General features: G+C 39.3%; 1 protein-coding gene across 3 annotated transcripts in view; it reads left to right on the top strand.

The window, feature by feature from the left end:
• gpat2 (glycerol-3-phosphate acyltransferase 2, mitochondrial) overlaps positions 1 to 18,686 on the top strand; it is a 110,669-nt gene that overhangs the window by 24,170 nt on the left and 67,813 nt on the right. For all 3 annotated transcript variants that reach the window (XM_060054454.1, XM_060054453.1, XM_060054455.1), the window contains exon 2: positions 2,557 to 2,649. The gene's annotated coding sequence lies outside the window, so the exon portion shown is untranslated. The remainder of the gene's footprint in view (positions 1 to 2,556; positions 2,650 to 18,686) is intronic.

The following is an 18,686-nucleotide window of genomic DNA, read 5'->3' as shown; positions in this document are numbered from 1 at the left end:
TTTGTTAGATACTACATATGGCATCAAAATGCACTATTTTGCAGTTTGCACAATTTAAGTGCCGTGTTTGCACAATGTTATTGCACAAAAAAGTGGCTTGTTAAAGAAATGTTTAATAAATGTTGATATTTTAACAACAAATGTTTTTATATCCATATTGTGTGAAAAGTTACATTGATGAAGTAATCTGAAATAATCGGTAACTGAAAAAATAATCGTTAGATTAATCGTTTGAAAAATAATCGTTTGGGACAGCTCTACTCATCTGCCATAATTTATTTGAATTAGTTTATTTTTACATACTTTCTTGCAAAAATTGTAAGCATGTGATTAATTTAGATTAATTAATCACAGAGCCTGTAATTAATTTGATTCTTTTTTTTAATCGCTTGACAGCCCTAATTATTATTAGTATTAGTATTAGATTAACTAGTGTAGCAACAATTGGTAGAACAAGTAGAGTAACAACTCACCAATTGCCAGTCGAGCCTATGGCCAAAACATTGGAGTCTGGTCCAGTGGTTGATGGAGATATCCTTCACTATGTTTGATCAATTGTCTGTAGTTATACATGCCATTTTATCCTCTTCCAAACTCCAAGATGCTAGGGCATCCTTCAGTCCCTGTGCCAAGATCTCACCTTTGTGGTCGTCAGGGAAATAAGCAGTCTGTAGGCACTTGCTTCTCATGGTGAAATCAGTCGCTATGAAGTGGACAGTTAGGCTCATGTACGGTTCCATGGTTTGGCTGGACCATAAATCAGTCGTTGCTGCAAAATAATCTGCTTCCTGTACTTCTGCCTCGACCACAGCCCGCACTTTTTTATACATAGCTGGCAGTGCAACGGATGAAAAATAGTTGCGGGACGGTATTGTGTAGCGTTTGTCCAATGTATGGATGATCTTTTGAAAGCCGTCACGTGCTACGGTGTTTATTGGAACCATATCCTTTGCTAGATGGTAAGCAATTGCGTCCGTTATTTCCTTACTCCAACTGGAGTTATGTGGGTATGGGGTTGCCTTGTACAAGGTGTCAGTAATGGATGTCTGTGTTGTTGTTGGACGACTTTCAGACTTCTTCTTGCCTTGTACAGCTTCATCATATTGCACTTTGTGGTGACGATTGAGGTGCTGGTATAGATTAGTCGTGTTACTTTGCGGTGCTGCAACGATCGCAAAGCATGTCTTGCAAATCACTCTAGACTGACTCTCGTCGTTTTGCTTAAAGCCGAAATACTTCCACACCACCGAATGCAAGCCTTTTTTTGGAATGAGTTCCGTTTGTGTCTGAGAGGTTGGCTGATTCGCGCCGCTAGTAGCTGGGTCCTCATCATCAACATCCATTTTGTCTTCACTGTTTATCTCATGTCGCACTCGCACTAGCTAGCTTTCCGAACTACTGCGCTCTCTGCTGCGCAACGAGTGAAACACGTGACTAAAAGGCGCTTCGTCATTGGCTGAGGGTGAAGCCCTTCTCAGAACCTAGAAGGGAGAGCACGCTTGGGAGTGCTTTTAAACCATGGACCTATTGTTTTAAACTCGCGTTTGTCAGTCGGACTCGGCTCATAAAAAAAAGAGAATCGAATTAATTGATTAATTTAAAACTTAAATCGACACGGGTGAATCGAGATCGCGATTTTATAACGATTTATCGTGCAGCCCTATACCGCGGCACCCCAAGAGGGGACCTTATCTGCAGACAATATGAAACATGACCTCGCGAGATTGTCTGCTTCCTAGGCTAACAGCAGCCTACTGATTAAGCACAGATGTGCACTGTTGCTGCCATCCATATCTATTTGTTAAGTTATGTTAAGACTAATGGATAGCCGTTATGCTGGGTACCCACTCGATGATTTTTCAATATTGAAAATCCTGAGACTCCCCACTTAATCACCGATAAAGATACAATTAATGTGTGTGGAAGGAAAAATCTTGCCATCTAAGAATACCAGACACTAACCGATTCCATTTCAAAAGAACCCAGTCACGATATACAAAACAGGAAATCAAACCAAACCAAAAATCGTGACTTTAGTATAAAAAGCATGGGCAATGACTGTCAGGAGGAAATAGCTGTGCAAGCTTCTGCAAATGTTTTTTCTGAACATTTCATACTCTACAAGCTGTTCCTCCATTACGGAGGACCACCCAACTTTTGGTTTTGCCACCAAGGCTTCTGATTACTTGATGAATTGTTGGTATTACATCAAGTCAGCGTGGCTCCCATTTGGCTGTCGTCGTTCGCATGTGACAATCAACTGCATGCTTCTCGGCTGTCGTCAGGGTTCCCCCCACACTTAAGGACATCGGATCGTGCATACTCTTAACATAACAAGCATTAATATGGGATTGTCTTGCTTTGATATTGATTTGTTTATTATGCTGTTGAAGCAAATAGTAATCCACTCCTGTGTGTGTGTGTGTGTGTGTGTGTGTGTGTGTGTGTGTGTGTGTGTGTGTGTGTGTGTGTGTGTGTGTGTGTGTGTGTGTGTGTGTGTGTGTGTGTGTGTGTGTGTGTGTGTGTGTGTGTGTGTGTGTGCGCGCCTAACCCTAGCTACTGGGGGTGCGGCCGTCCGTCCGTCCGATTTCTTTCAGTGAAGACATCCCTGATTACCGAGCTACTCCTAATCCTCATCTGTGGAAGAAGGTAAGCCTTTTCTGTCACCCTCAAGAAAATCACAGTCGTGCATGTGAGTATTTTCTGCCCTTTCGCTTGTTCTTACCGAAGCATGTACTAAAGTTCACACATGGACCTCTCCAACCGGGGCCATTCTCAAGGACTGGTGAGGGGTCCAAGGCTGGTCTATGCAGTGTGTATTGAAATAATCACTTTGTTGCTATGCTACAAGTGACCATGGCAACAGTACACAAATGGGACTATGAGGGAGAAAGCGTTATTCTGTTTTCGGCAAAAAGCGATGTGTCTGTGGGTGACAATTGACCTCTCTGTCACTCCCTGAATGATGGAAGACACTTATTTCATTAATGGAATGGAATTAAGAAGGAAAAGGTAAGAGCGAGACCTAGTTTTGACCAGAATTTAGAAAGTCAAGTTCAGAAAGGTCAGAACTAGTCTTTACATCTGAGGATTTTTCAGGGTCGTTTCTTACAGGGTTTCACCAGGAATGTATTGCACAGGGGCTCCAATGCCACAGCCCTATTTTTCTCCACTGCACATAACAATGAAACTTAATTGAATTTGCGTACACCACATCATGTCTTTTTGAAGTGTCCCTTTTTCTAGGACACATTTTGTCGACAATGATTGCATTGTTTGATATTTCTTTAATACGATTTTCCTTATGGGAACCTGTGGCTATGTGGTTGACTCAACGCCACCTCGTTATTTACTGTTTAGTTGCAGTGTTACACAGTGTTATTATAATTTCAATTATTATTATTCCTTCACCCTCATCCTACGGTTCATGGTAATGACACCCAACCGATGGCACAAGGGTCATGTACGATGAGATGTGCTGATAATTAGATTTTGGAAATTCCCAAATGTTTACGATATTAAAGAAGAGATATTATAGTGTTTTCCCAACAAGTAAACATAGTATTTGAGTTCTAGAAAAAAAAAAAATTGAAGCTGTTTGCTGGAAATAGCTTTTAGGAAAAAAAATCCCCAATGTTTCAGTCCCTTCAGAATGCGCAGTTTCTGGTGTCTGTAGCTTTAATGCAAATGAGCTGCTGCCCATTGACCAATGAGCTGTCAGACTGAACCACAGCATGGAGGAGAAGGGATTGTTGACGTTTGCGGACTCCTGGAGCTCTATATCTATATCATATAATAATATAATATCATGTATGGGTATTTATATAATATTTTATATTTTATATAATATTTTATATTTTATATAATATTTTACTCTGAGGTCCATGAACCACGACATGGAGGAGAAATTGTACTCCGGGAGCTGAGAGCGCCGGAGCTGCTGGCCTGCTGCCGAGACCTACACCCGCCGAACCTGCCAGCTTCGGCGGCAGTTCAGCTCCCGGAGTACACCCGCTGGAGCAGTCGGAAAGCTTCGGCCACAGTTCAGCTCCCGGAGTACACTGCCGGACTGCCGCCGAAGCTTGTTTGTGTTTGTTGGTCAAAAGTGTTTGTTTTTTCATAGTGTCATGATCTTGGGTCATGATCATATACATGTATATGTGGGTGTGTTATCGGTTATTGGTATCGGCCTTTAGGAGCTGAAAGTTATCAGTTATCGGTTAAAAAAAAAAAGTAATGACCCAAAAAAAAAGTAATGGCCAGACGTCCTTGCCGTCCTCCCATTGACTAGCATTGTAAAAAATATTATTTTTGGACCGGCCATTTGGTTCGTCCTTGTAGGGACTTACAAATAGAGGATTGTTGGAAATAGCACCTTGTATCAGTTGGAGAGGTACCGGCCTATCCCCACACTAAGAAATGTGAACACAGAGAGACACTAAAATACACCAACCTTCTACAAACGGTATAAGTCTTATAATTTTGTGAGTTTACCTTGATTAACTAGATGTGAAAGAATAACGTAGAGAGACACACACACACACGTTAGGCGCATTTTACCCACGTGTTATGCGCCATAACACCAACAGCAGAACGGTTATCCAAATAACAAAGAAGTGACAACACTTGCGTTACAGTGTGTGTAATCACACACACACATCGCTCGGTCGGTCGTAGCTCATTGTCTCATTGGCGGTAGGGCTGCACGATATGGGCAAAATATGATATCCCGATATTTTTTGGCTGAATGGCGATATACGATATATATATCGATATTTTCTATAGAGTGGGTTAGATGTTTTTTTTGCAAGTCAAAAGCCAAATGTGAGATGTTGCAAGCACTTTTATTAAAACATAGGTCAGTATTACTGCAACATGTGATTTTTTTATCGTTATTTTCAACAGAATAGAGTGAACATGTTTAAAAAAAAAAGGGACGTTTTTCACCTTCTTCACAAAATAATCACCTATGTAAAACAATATAAAGCTGTAGGTTACACACATTAGCTACCATTAAGAGCAGGGATGGGCAACTTTCATGATAAAGACGGCCACATTTTTCATCATAACCATCAGAGGGCCACATGACTGCACACTTCAACTAAACGTGAGCTGAGAGAAGCTACACAATTTTGAATTTGGTAGATACGATTCCTGTATTCTGGTGCATTTTGGGGATGGCCACTACCTAAAAAATCTTCCAGGATCGTAACCTATGTACGGTATGTTAATTGAACCAACATACATTCATTTTGTTTTCCATGCCCAATAAGACACATGGTATTTTTATCAGTGCAAAGGGCACATACATCATCATTCAATGATGCCACAAAACTGAAAAACAGTGGCCCAACATTAAGTGCAACAACTCAATGAACTCAAACCCAAGAAGCATGATATTCATTGCAGTTGTAGTAGTTGTAGTGGCGACTTAAGTGGATATCTTTAATGACTGATATCGTTTCTAAGCAAACTAGACGCATGGGTTTGCCTTTGAATTCTATGAATTCTTCTGATCTTTTTTGACCGAGTTTTCTGTAACTCGATCAATTATTATTATTATTATTATTATTATTATTATTTTTATTTATTTTTTTATTTATTTTTTTATTTTATTTTTTTATTTTATTTTTTAATTATGTGCGGGCCTGACTGAGTGAGGATGAGGGCTGTATGCGGCCCGTGGGCCGCAGTTGCCCATCCCTGATTAAGAGCATTGGCTTCGTCGCATTGTCCTGCGTACTACGTGAGGGTTTCAGTGCGCCGTAACTTTAATCCCCCGCCCCCTCTCTTCTCTGTTCCATTTGGGAACATGTTTGGTTTCATTTCGCTTGTTTCGTATATTTTAATTAATTAATTAAGAGCGTCACCAGAGGGCGCCCCCAACACATTTGCTGAGCGCCGGCCCTGGTTTCGGGGCAGAAGAAACTGTCGCGGCCGGTGATGCAGCAGCACAGCCACGGAGTTTTACGCATTCCTCATACTACACTTTGTGCCGCTGCTGTAAATGGTGGAACAGATTTGTCGTGCTTCCACTTTTAGTCGCAACGGTTTTGCTACACTCTCTACAGATGACCTGCAGCTGCTGCTCATCTGTTTTTTTTAAACCCGAACTATTTCCACATTATGGAGCCGTTGTTTCTCCTTTTTGAAACAATTTCGTCTCCCGCCGCCGTCTCGTTTTCTTTACGGGTATCATCCATGCTTGTTGTGTTGTGAGGGGGCGGCGGGGGCGGGAAAGACACGTTCGGAAAGACAGAGTGGGAGGGGGAGGGGTCGCGCTCACAGTCTCCAAGGCAAGCGCTGCAGACGCTTGAGGGGGAAACTGACCATTTTAACGCTTATCGATATAAACGATATTGTCAAATCTTGTATCCCCTTGGAAATTATATCGATATATCGTGCATAGCCGATATATCCTGCAGCCCTAATTGGCGGGCCAAATTCTCTGGGCTGGCAAGGCAGAGAAAAGGGGTGGTGGCATCTCCCCTTATGACGACATGCGGGGAAAATTCCAAAACTGAGCTTCGTTTTTTTCAAAGGCGGAGCAGAATGCCTAGTGCTCGTTTTACACCCAACGAAATTTCTAGCTACTGGGGGAGCATAGGTAGGCTAGGGAAACTCATATTAATGTTAGAAAACCTCTTAAACAATTTGAGGTTGAAAAGACGTACATTGTTTACGTCAATCTGGCTAGAGGCTTTCAAAGTCAAAGCAGAGATAATCAAATATAGAATCATAATGCGTAAAGTTTAACATGAACATTTATACTTTACCTTTTTGAGCACAGATCTACCGAATAAATGCTCCCCACCTACAAATATGATTCAAATGATTCTCATTTATTATGTGCAAAGGCCTCACATTTTATTCATCTTTATTTGGATATATATGAATCCATGTATATAGTTTTGCTTTTACAATTATTAAGGCCTAAGACATACAAGTTATTCAGTGTCAGTATAGCCTACCTCTCTGTTCTCATTATAATCTACAATCTGCAAAATTTAGCTGCCTCATGCTGGTTGCTCCAAACTGCCTTGCATAGCTTTTAACAATTTGGGGTTGAAATGACATACCTTGTTTACGTCAATGTGGCCAATGGCTTTCAAAATCAAAGCGGAGATAATGAAACATAATCGCATACATTTCAAGTCACATTATCTCTATTGACTTAGTGATCATGTCTTTGCCTAAGTGCGACAGCTTTGATCGGCTATGCTTTTATAAAATGATCTGCCCGAAGAAAACATGTATCAACTAGCACTTGCGGGTGGAATGCGTGGCCACCATATCTGTCAAGTTCAGCGAAAAGTAACTCATTGAATTCTGGAATTCTGTGAATTAACTTGTTGGACAGCAATTACTTCAAGACCCCCATGTAATTAGTGAGTCAAATAAAGACTCATACACTGGAAAAAGTCTTTCATTGAACCAATTAAAAAAATGTAGGGTAATGGTTCACATCTATATTACATAACTTGAGCCAATGACAAATATATAGCTTGCCTCAAACAATATTTCCTATGTTCATAAAAACAAAATAATATAACTTGGCACCAAGTATAATTCTATTCTTTGAATGAAGTTAATACATTTAAATCGTATGTTAAATCCTAAACAAAAAAGTATTGATTCACTCCAACAATTGTTTCTCATTTAAGAAATATCTATCAGAAATAATTTGTTTTATCCAATCCAAAAGAATAAAAAAAAAATCAAACAATTGTTTCTCATTTAAGTCATAATATGCATCCGATATATATTTTTTTATCCAATTTAAAAGATAAAAATCGAATCAAACAATTGTTTCTCATTTCAGAAATATCTATCAGAAATAAGCTGATGTTCCAAAAAGCTTCAAAACATGATCAGGTAGCTGGTGCTCAAAGCAAGGATCACCTGACAGCTTTAATCCATATCGGATGTATAGGATGGAGTTTAAGGTCTGCAAGGACATCCGGTTCCTGAGTTTGCTTTTTACCACGACGACTGAGCTGCCTGTTAGTGCGTTGAGGCGGGGGAGGGGCCGCGCAGGCACCCGGTGCTCGTTGTGAAGAGGTAATAGCGATAGTGCTTTCACCTCAAAAAGTCGCCAAAAGTCACCAATAGCAGCTGAAAAAGGAGCTAGATTTATCGCTTGTCGCTGTTTTGAAAAAAAGTCGCCAAAGGGGTCTGAAAAGTAGCTAAATATAGCGACAAAATCGCTAAGTTGGCAACACTGCGGTTTGGTCCAGTAGTCGTAAGCGTCTTTTGTATTTAATGCGCATGCGCAGGCTTGTACGTAACCTTGAAATTGTACATTTGTCTAAACAAATATTTCTAAATTGAGCTCCTAATCAAATATAACAGTGTTTTAGGAAGAAAACCAAAAAATAATATTTGGATTGAATGACAAAATTATTAATCAGTTGTATACACAACCTTAAAATTTTACATTTCTCAAAATGGATATTTCTTAATTGAGCTCCTAATTAAAAATATCTATATTTCACAGTATTTTGAAATAAAAAAAAGACAAAAAATGTTTATTTGAATTGAATTACAAAATAATAATCAGATGAAGTACAGCTTAAAAACCTTTTTCCAGTGTAGTGCTTTGTATCAACATATTTCTGAAGAAATGTAACATTATATTTGCTTGGTGCATTTGATGGAGGATTGTACCTTTTGTAAGAAGACGTCAAATTCCTTCAAAAGTTCCATGCATGCAAGTTGTCTGGGTTTCCGCTTTCATGAGATACATCCCGCTCTGAAAATGGAGCCCATGTCTCTCTAACATGGGGGTGACATTAACAATCCAGCGAAGGTTCAACCTACTGTTCTATATTATGGGCATGTGAGGATGCAAAAAGAAAATCTTGAAACTGTGTTGTTTAGCTTTCCAAATACAAACCATGCCTTTTTCTAGTTCGTGAAGCCATTACTGCACGGAAAGTTGGGGTTGATTGGACACTCGAGTCATTGGTATTTATTAGGGCTGTAACGATACACCAATTCACGATTCGGTTTTTATCACGATTTCGAGTTCGATACATCCCACGATTATTTTAAATTTGAAAAGCATTTTATTTAAACAACACTTATATAACAATTAACTTAATGTAACATTTAATAACAAATAATTTGGAACACTGAACTGATTTGAATTGAATTGAAAGATTGCAGTTGGAGGATGCTTGCAGGTAGGCAAAAACACTCAACTAGTTTTGTGGTTTAGGCTTACGTATTTGAAAATATTAATTTCAAATAAATAATAGCAATTCAAATAGTTGGTAGCACTAACCAGCGTTCCCGCTAGAAAAAACAGTGCCGGTCAAAGTGACCTGCGTAGGTTTCGTTTTCGGTCAAATATCCTATTATCGCTTCTTATTAGGCTATTTAACTTAAATAATGACATAATCAGGCCGTATAGAATGCAACATGTTTAATAGCCTGGGAAAAAACATGAACGTCTGGTTCACAAGGCCTAAAAATGTTTTTTGTTTGGTTCCGGGGTTTTTTATGCAAATTATAATTACGTTTTGGTACAGCACCTCTTCATTCTGTATAAGGATGGCGACACACCCAGTTGTGTCGCCATGGTTGTTGTATATAGGCCATAGAGGGGGGTTCCGTTTAATTTAATATAGTTTCCATTAACTCCCGCTCAGCCCCTCGCAGCTTACGCCTGACCGTGACGAGTGTATCTCTAACCTTCTGGGAGTGGTAGCAGGATTTGATACATTTAAATTCAAAAACGGTTGTGAAAGAAAAGAAAGTTCACTGTATCCGGCCCTTTACCTTTAAGCTAACAGATATAGATATTTGATATTCTAAAAAAAAATAAAAAATTAATATAACTTCAGAATAATGTGGCAGGCCAGATATTATGTCTTGCGGCATGGGCCGCCAGTTGCGGCCACCTGCCCTAAAGTATAGGTTGGTTGGTAAAGGTTGGTTACTTATGTTTTATGGTTGCCCTGTAACCTTGTTATTTGGAAGTCAAACACGTTTTGAAAATGAAGGAAGACATTCAAAAATTCAGTTTGCATGATTTTCATACTGTAAAACATTTTATCTCAGAAACTTTTTTTTGAAAACATATCGATATCTGTAAATATCGGTTATCAGCCATAACAGCAAAATTAATATCGGATATCGGTATCGGCTAAAATGTTCATATCGGTGCATCCCTAGTGTGAATTCCAGCCAGAGTGCTTGCATTGAAAGCAATGTTTGTGCGGCTGTATTTGAGCAGACCACCGCACAGTCAACTGACACTCTCTCTGTTTAATCCCACTTGCCTCCTTCTCTCCCCTATTACCTTCCGAGGTGTGACTGACTGCTGAACCACTCAGCCTCAGGCAGAACGTCTGACTTGTCCTGCTCCATTCCACTTCAGCAAACTTCTCGTTCATCCTCGAGCATATTCGCAGAGACAATGCTGCCATTCTCTCTCCCTACTGCACATCGTGTCACACTCTGCCTGCCAGGAGACATGGGCTTGGCATTTTGGGTCTTGTGGGTACATATGTACCTAATAATATCTGTTGATCTTTCACCCTAGACCACCAGCACCACAACCACAGTGTTCCCTCCTCTCAGTCTTTCTTTATGACTTGGTAAACAACTTTTGTATCTAAAATAGTTTGTGTGGTTGAAACCTTTTTTTCCTCAAGCGTTGATTTTGGTTCTGCTTGATATTTACCATTAAAGGAGACACATTATGGCGTTTTCACAACAAGTAAACATAGTATTTGAGTTCCAGAAAACATGTTTTTGAAGCTGTTTGCTGGAAATAGCTTTTAGGAAATAAAATCTCGCCTACCGCTATTCCCCTCTGTTTCAGTCCCTTCAGAATGCGCTGTTTCTGGTGTCTGTAGCTTTAATGCAAATGAGCTGCTGCCCATTGACCAATGAGCTGTCAGACTGAACCACAGCATGGAGGAGAAGGGATTGTTGCCGTTTGCGTAAATAATAATAATATAATAATAGTATAATAATAATAGTAATAATAATATTATGTATGGGTATTTATATAATAGTGGTGTAAGGGTTCACGGGTTACCCGTGATCCGTACGGATGAACCCTCACGGTTCGGGACGCAAGTGATCCGCGGATCGGCTGATAAAAAAAAAAAAGTTGTGCGTTCACGTGATCAGCGCATGTTTAAAGGAAAATTCTGGTATTAACAACATCATCAAGTATCGAAAGACAGTTTCTGTTGTGTTTTATTTGGCGTTCCGTAAATCCCATTGAAACGGAAACCGGAACCGGACATGTTTATGTTTGGTTGTAGTCTTTTCGCTCGGTTCTCCGTATCAACAGTAGGGCTAGAACCGAGCGAAAAGAAAACAACCAACCCCCCTTGCAATGAGCAATGAGTAACCCCGCCCCTTAAATGTACGTAGTGTTCTCCCACCCACGTTACGCATCACAACAAACTTCGAACAAAAACTTGGTGGTAGAGAGTACGGAACCCGTAAAGGGACATGGGGTAAAATAATGTTTCTAACGTTTCTCGTGAGCACGAGAAAGTATCTGGTGCTCACAAGAAAGTGTTGCGTGCGCACGAGAAAGCATCGTACGCATATCACTGGCAATGTGTGTGCGTGTGTGTGTGTGTCGTAAGCGAGTGAGTGGAAGAGCGAGGAGAGCGAGCGGTAGCGTGCGTGTCAGTTTAGTGAAGTCATGAACGAGTCCGGTTGTGTGTAAGAACAAAGTACCCAGCCTGTCAAGAATCGGGGGCCGCTTCATACCGACCATATTCCGACCTATAAGCAGACCCACTGCCGGTCAAAGTGAAGGGTGTTGCCCCCGAGAGAGCATCGGCCCTGGAGTGAACGTGTCCCCTGTGCGGGTTCACTATTGTTTTTTATTACACGACTCTTCTCAATGCCGTGGAACGCCCCGTTCAATTGCATGGGCCCTTCACAACTTCCGGCAGTGAATTTATATTTGATAATTCACCGTTGCTAAGTATAATTGACCAATGTCAAGGAAAACAAAGGAATTTTTGCATCTAATGACGTCTTTGGCATCACTCCGCAAGTAGTCCGGTAACTTGTCAGCCCCAGCGCCTTCGATGCTAACGTTAACGTCTTTGGCGGACTATTTCTCTGCTGAAAAGACACACCATGAAGTTATTTTTTCGTTCAGGCAAGTAGCCGTATAATAAGCGGGATAATGTAATGTAATAGAACGTTGCCGGTCATTATCGAAAATAAGCCCTATTAATAAGCCTTATTTTCCCGATAATGACCGGCGTTCAACTGTTGTTAAAGCACAGCTGTACTTCGTTGAACAAAAAAAAATTAAACGGAACCTAAATAAACGGTTGATGGTGAATGCTTGTGGCGTGGAGTTAAAACAACACACTTTACCCGTTTTATTCGAAATATCGTTATAATATCGTATATCGCCATTCGAACAAAGAATATCGATATGAGTTTTGGTCCATTTTGGCATTCAGCTTAGAGTTACAGTATGAATGTCTTTGATTAGTCAATTGATATCTGCAACTAGGTCAATTGAGATCAATTAATGAATTGATAAATTGATCTTGTTGAGTCTTGATTTTCCCTCACCACGCCACACACATTTAACTGTTGCTTAATGAAGTGCGTTATAAATAAAATGTATTATTATTATTATTATAATGATCCCTTCTGTAAATATTTACCTATTACACCTTTCTTATTGATTAGTCTCAGTGAGGCATGACATGGAACGAAAGTCAAAACAACTCAGAAGGGGGGACCAATAGCAGTTCCATAGCCAACACTGATTTATTGATTAGTATATTGAACAAGTATACGAAGAACGTTGGGTCAAATAGCACACTCAATTACCATTGAATTTGGAATGTTCTTTTGCTTTTTTGCTGCTTGTTCATAATGACCGTCCATACACATGTTGAATAAATATCTCTTTAAATGAATGTATAATTGAAACAGTGTCAAACAAAAGCTCACTCCCACATGTTGTATCAAAAGTAAGGCCCTCTTGACATTAGTCAACATGTTAATGTGCTCTTCAACATTTTATATTCATGTCGCATGAATATGAAGCCGAAAAAGGGCGAAAGGAATATACAAATAAACAGTATTTTTCTGTTTTTTAAATCAAAACGGGAAAACTGAATAATCCAGTTGCTTGTTTTGTTTGCGTGATATTTAGATAAAACCGCAATGAATGCCGGGAAAAGGGCACGCGGATTAAAAAAATATACATATAAAGACGTTTCAAACGTTCCATCGAGTCTCTCGCATTCTACAATGGCCAGCTTTATTGTTTTCCGTGGGAGCCGGAAACTTAGTTAGTTTTGGTATGTTTTGGTATGAGCAACGCACCAGCCTGAAAGCTGGTGCGTTGCTCATACCATGACATTACATGCATAAAGATCACTTTCTATAGCTCTGGGAGACCTTTTCAGGTATCCACCTACCGGTGGCTTGGTGGCTCAACCCACTAATGAGCTAACCCCATAGGAGAGGATCCTGGTATTATCGACCTAGGTTGGAATCCGACCCCTGGTCCTGTGCTACATGTCTTTCTGCCTTTCCTCAAACCACCATTCCTCTGGGTGGGAAGAGACAAGCATAAAACACCTAATTCTTTTTTATAAATCTTGACGTGATGTTCGAATAATATTGAAACAAATTTCTAGTTTTTCCTCATACACATCAAGGCTTTCTGTGTCCAGCAGCAAATTATTTTGTCGTTCCGATGTTGGCCGCTGAGCAAGGGTTTTTCCGCAAACCTCGAGGCCAATGTGCTGCAATGGTTCAATGGTTCAATTGATGGTAAAGTTATTATTTGTAGTTTATACTCAATGCAACTTGTAAAAGTGCATGTTGATTATATATACCAATGCCCCCTCAGTCTCAGTGGAGCACATGTTGTTTCACGAGCTGCATTTTCCTCGCACAATCTTTCTTCCCAATTGTTGTCTCATAGGAGATAACACCATTTGTCCACATATGGACTGCGTGTTCATTGTATAACCTCAAAATACTTAGTACCTAAATTCGATGAGTTGCTACTTTAACTATTGAACCTTCAAATCCAAACTCCAACCTAGAAAATATTGTATTGAACACAAACGCTCTAAAATAAACTCTGGTGACCGCATCAAACCTTAAATCACCAGAGTATATTCAAGTTTGCAAATTATTGGGTGGTTTACTTTATGCAGTTTTCTACTCGTTTGGCATTCTGTCCACTTCACACGTTAGTGCCAGCCAGTTTTTATGTGTGAATGATGTGCTGAATTTGAGGGTCTTATGGAGTGCTTATTCATTTCAACAATTCACTAGAGAGCCTCCATGGATAGATCCATTCCACAGATGAATAAAAACTGGGGCAGATGTTTTCAAAAACCTCTCACTTTGCGGGTGACTTATGGAATTTCAAACTTTACTTAGCCATCACATGTAATCCTTGCAATGTCTCTCTTTCTGTCTGTATATTTGTCTCTCTCTCTGTCTCTCTGTCTCTCTGTCTCTCTCTTTGGGTGTCTCTCTCGCTTTCTCTCTCTGTCTGTCTCTGTCTCTCTGTCGCTGTCTCTCTGTGTGTGTCTCTCTCTGGCTTGCTCTCTGTTTGTCTCTCTCTCTCTCTGTCTCTCTCATTGCGTCTCTCTTTCTCTACCCATCTCTACCCCCAGATGTTTTCAAAAACCTCTCACTTTGCGGGTGACTTATGGAATTTCAAACTTTACTTAGCCATCACATGTAATCCTTGCAATGTCTCTCTTTCTGTCTGTATATTTGTCTCTCTCTCTGTCTCTCTTTCTCTGTCTCTCTGTCTCTCTGTCTCTCTGTCTCTCTCTTTGGGTGTCTCTCTCGCTTTCTCTCTCTGTCTGTCTCTGTCTCTCTGTCGCTGTCTCTCTGTGTGTGTCTCTCTCTGGCTTGCTCTCTGTTTGTCTCTCTCTCTCTGTCTCTCTCATTGCGTCTCTCTTTCTCTACCCATCTCTACCCCCAGATGTTTTCAAAAACCTCTCACTTTGCGGGTGACTTATGGAATTTCAAACTTTACTTAGCCATCACATGTAATCCTTGCAATGTCTCTCTTTCTGTCTGTATATTTGTCTCTCTCTCTGTCTCTCTCTTTCTGTGTCTCTCTGTCTCTCTGTCTCTCTCTTTGGGTGTCTCTCTCGCTTTCTCTCTCTGTCTGTCTCTGTCTCTGTCTCTCTGTCGCTGTCTCTCTGTGTGTGTCTCTCTCTGGCTTGCTCTCTGTTTGTTTGTCTCTCTCTCTCTGTCTCTCTCATTGCGTCTCTCTTTCTCTACCCATGCTCAGTCAATGGGGAATTTGGTAGGATGTTTACACATATCTCTAAATGTTCTGGCTCCATATCCGAGAGTGGGCTTGTCATTAAAATGCCTTATTTATCTGATTCGGTGTTCAGGGAACTATATGTCATAGTTTATTTGTGATTAAAAAAGATTCCCATAGGTTTTGTACTGTGTTTCAAAACCCACTCATCATGAACCCATCTTTTGCGAAGACTGTTGGAGATAATCAGGGTTTAATTTCTGAAATGTTTTATTGCTCTGATAGTTTGGGGCCTTCTTCAATGTGTTATATTTATCTTTTCTAAGTAGAGCCATAATTGAGTATCAAATATAACAATTGGAGCATGATTAACATCAAATGGCTATCGTGTCATTGTTTGCTACACTGGGGATTTTAATTGTAGTTATTATCCTATATTTATTTGATTAAATATAATGAAATGTTTGACGAATGTTTGACGAAGACAAAGTATGTTTGGAAAACTAAACGTAACAATCGTAAGTATTGTGTGTTTATAATATTAAGGGATATTTTGCCAGAGAGTGAAGCCTTGCTTGGTTGACGGATATTTTTTCTGCCATATTCCCGTGACATTAGTCAACTTGTCTTTGGCCTCTTGACTCTGAGTACATGTGCGTCTGTGTAACAGTATGTGCATGCTTGTGTGACTGCACTAATGGCCCATGTGTTAAGTGTAGCTTTAATGCAAATGAGCTGCTGCCCATTGACCAATGAGCTGTCAGACTGAACCACAGCATGGAGGAGAAGGGATTGTTGCCGTTTGCGTAAATAATAATAATATAATAATAGTATAATAATAATAGTAATAATAATATTATGTATTAATATAACAGGCCTAACGCCTGTTTTTTTATCTTGATTAAGGTTGACAGTGGCCTCTTTTCCATGCTTAGTGTCTGTGTTTCTGCAAGCCATGCTACTGAAAAATGTGATCGCTTTCCCAGCATTGCCTTTATACAGAGGAAGAAAAAGCCTCTTGAGGCTGCTCCGTCTTCGCCACTCATGGTATAACTGTTTAAGGAGCCATTGTTGGTCTGCGTGGAAGATACACTGGCGGTAGTGGACCTCTGGCAGTGAAGCAAATGCAATTTTCCTTTGGCTGTTGTGTAGTCTCCAAACATAGGTTTTAGGGGAAATATTTTTTATAGGTTAAGTATTAAACTATTGTATAAATAATCCATATTAAAGGAATTGTAGGCAAATTGTATAAACAAGAAGATAAAAAAAAAAGATAAAAAAACTTTTTGTAAACTATCCAACCAAATAATCACAACCCATCCCTTCAGGGCTCCGTCCAAAGCCAGTCCCAAAACAAGTGACTGGCTCACTAGCTTGAGCAAAAAGGTCAAGCTAGGACACTTGCATGGATGACTCCGTCATTCATGTAGGTAGGTAGACAGACAGGCCAATCATTTCATTTGGGCTGAATTACAGGGCATATTACAGGCCTGCAACAGCCATAGATATCCGAGAATATATATATATATATATATATATATATATATATATATATATATATATATATATGTGTGTGTATATGACAAGAATTGCAACAACTGTGACAAAAAATGCCTCTAATAAAAGGCCTAGCATGCCTTTTCAATCAAATGTGTGGCAAATATGTGCAGGATCCCAAATTGAATTCACATGCAAATCTTTCGAGAAATTTGAGGTGTATATATATATATATATATATATATATATATTAGAGCTGTCAAGCGATTAAAATATTTAATCGTGATTAATCGCATTAATGTCATAGTTAACTCACATTAATCGCGATTAATCGCAAATTCTTTTTCTATGCTAAATATCCCTTGATTTTTTTGTCCCATAATTCTTCTCATTTTAATTCTCTTATCAACATGGTGAAGTGTATCGGCTTGCCTTGTGCAAATGATTTTATTAAAAAAAATAATAATAATTGGTTTGCGTTAACGCCGTTAATAACGCGTTTAACTGACAGCTCTAATATATATATATATATATATATATATATATGTTGTGTAGTCTCCAAACATTGTTGTGTAGTCTCCAAACATAGGTTTTAGGGGAAATATTTTTTATAGGTTAAGTATTAAACTATTGTATAAATAATCCATATTAAAGGAATTGTAGGCAAATTGTATAAACAAGAAGATAAAAAAAAAAGATAAAAAAACTTTTTGTAAACTATCCAACCAAATAATCACAACCCATCCCTTCAGGGCTCCGTCCAAAGCCAGTCCCAAAACAAGTGACTGGCTCACTAGCTTGAGCAAAAAGGTCAAGCTAGGACACTTGCATGGATGACTCCGTCATTCATGTAGGTAGGTAGACAGACAGGCCAATCATTTCATTTGGGCTGAATTACAGGGCATATTACAGGCCTGCAACAGCCATAGATATCCGAGAATATATATATATATATATATATATACTGTAGATATATATGACAAGAATTGCAACAACTGTGACAAAAAATGCCTCTAATAAAAGGCCTAGCATGCCTTTTCAATCAAATGTGTGGCAAATATGTGCAGGATCCCAAATTGAATTCACATGCAAATCTTTCGAGAAATTTGAGGTGTATATATATATATATATATATATTAGAGCTGTCAAGCGATTAAAATATTTAATCGTGATTAATCGCATTAATGTCATAGTTAACTCACATTAATCGCGATTAATCGCAAATTCTTTTTCTATGCTAAATATCCCTTGATTTTTTTGTCCCATAATTCTTCTCATTTTAATTCTCTTATCAACATGGTGAAGTGTATCGGCTTGCCTTGTGCAAATGATTTTATTAAAAAAAATAATAATAATTGGTTTGCGTTAACGCCGTTAATAACGCGTTTAACTGACAGCTCTAATATATATATATATATATATCGTAGAGTAGCAGACACCAGAACTCCTTAGCATTCCAGGGGCAGGACTGTCAGCCTACCTTGCCTTTCAACATCTCAAGGCAAGCGGGTAACAAGCAGGCCTATCCCCTGGTGATGGGAGATATGCAGCAGGAGAGTGGCCGCTGATTGCTATGGAAATCACCCATGCATTGGTGGCTATTTTCCGGCTCATGCATGTTGAAGTGAAACATGGGTAAAAAAAAGTCCCTCAAATATCAATGCATGTTTATATCTAGAATATTTTTGTAAAATTGGGGACATTCAGCTCATGTGTGTTGTTTGTTGATGAATGGTATTTGTTTCAGAGTAGTTAATGGTTTGTTTATGCTTGTTGCAAAGCCCAAAGGGCTGTGAACCACTGGAGATCTTTTATTTGGGATGGCTGGCTTCGCTTGAATATTGGAAAATGTATTAATATCCTAATTATTACACGATCATTTCTCAATCCCTTGTTCACAAACCCTGTCTCTGATGACATCAATTGACCCACA

The sequence above is a fragment of the Gadus macrocephalus genome, chromosome 6 (assembly GCF_031168955.1).
Source record: "Gadus macrocephalus chromosome 6, ASM3116895v1".
Classification (NCBI taxonomy): Eukaryota; Metazoa; Chordata; class Actinopteri; order Gadiformes; family Gadidae; genus Gadus; species Gadus macrocephalus.
Note: the sequence above shows the minus strand (reverse complement) of the source record. Positions and strands in the feature narration are given on the sequence as shown.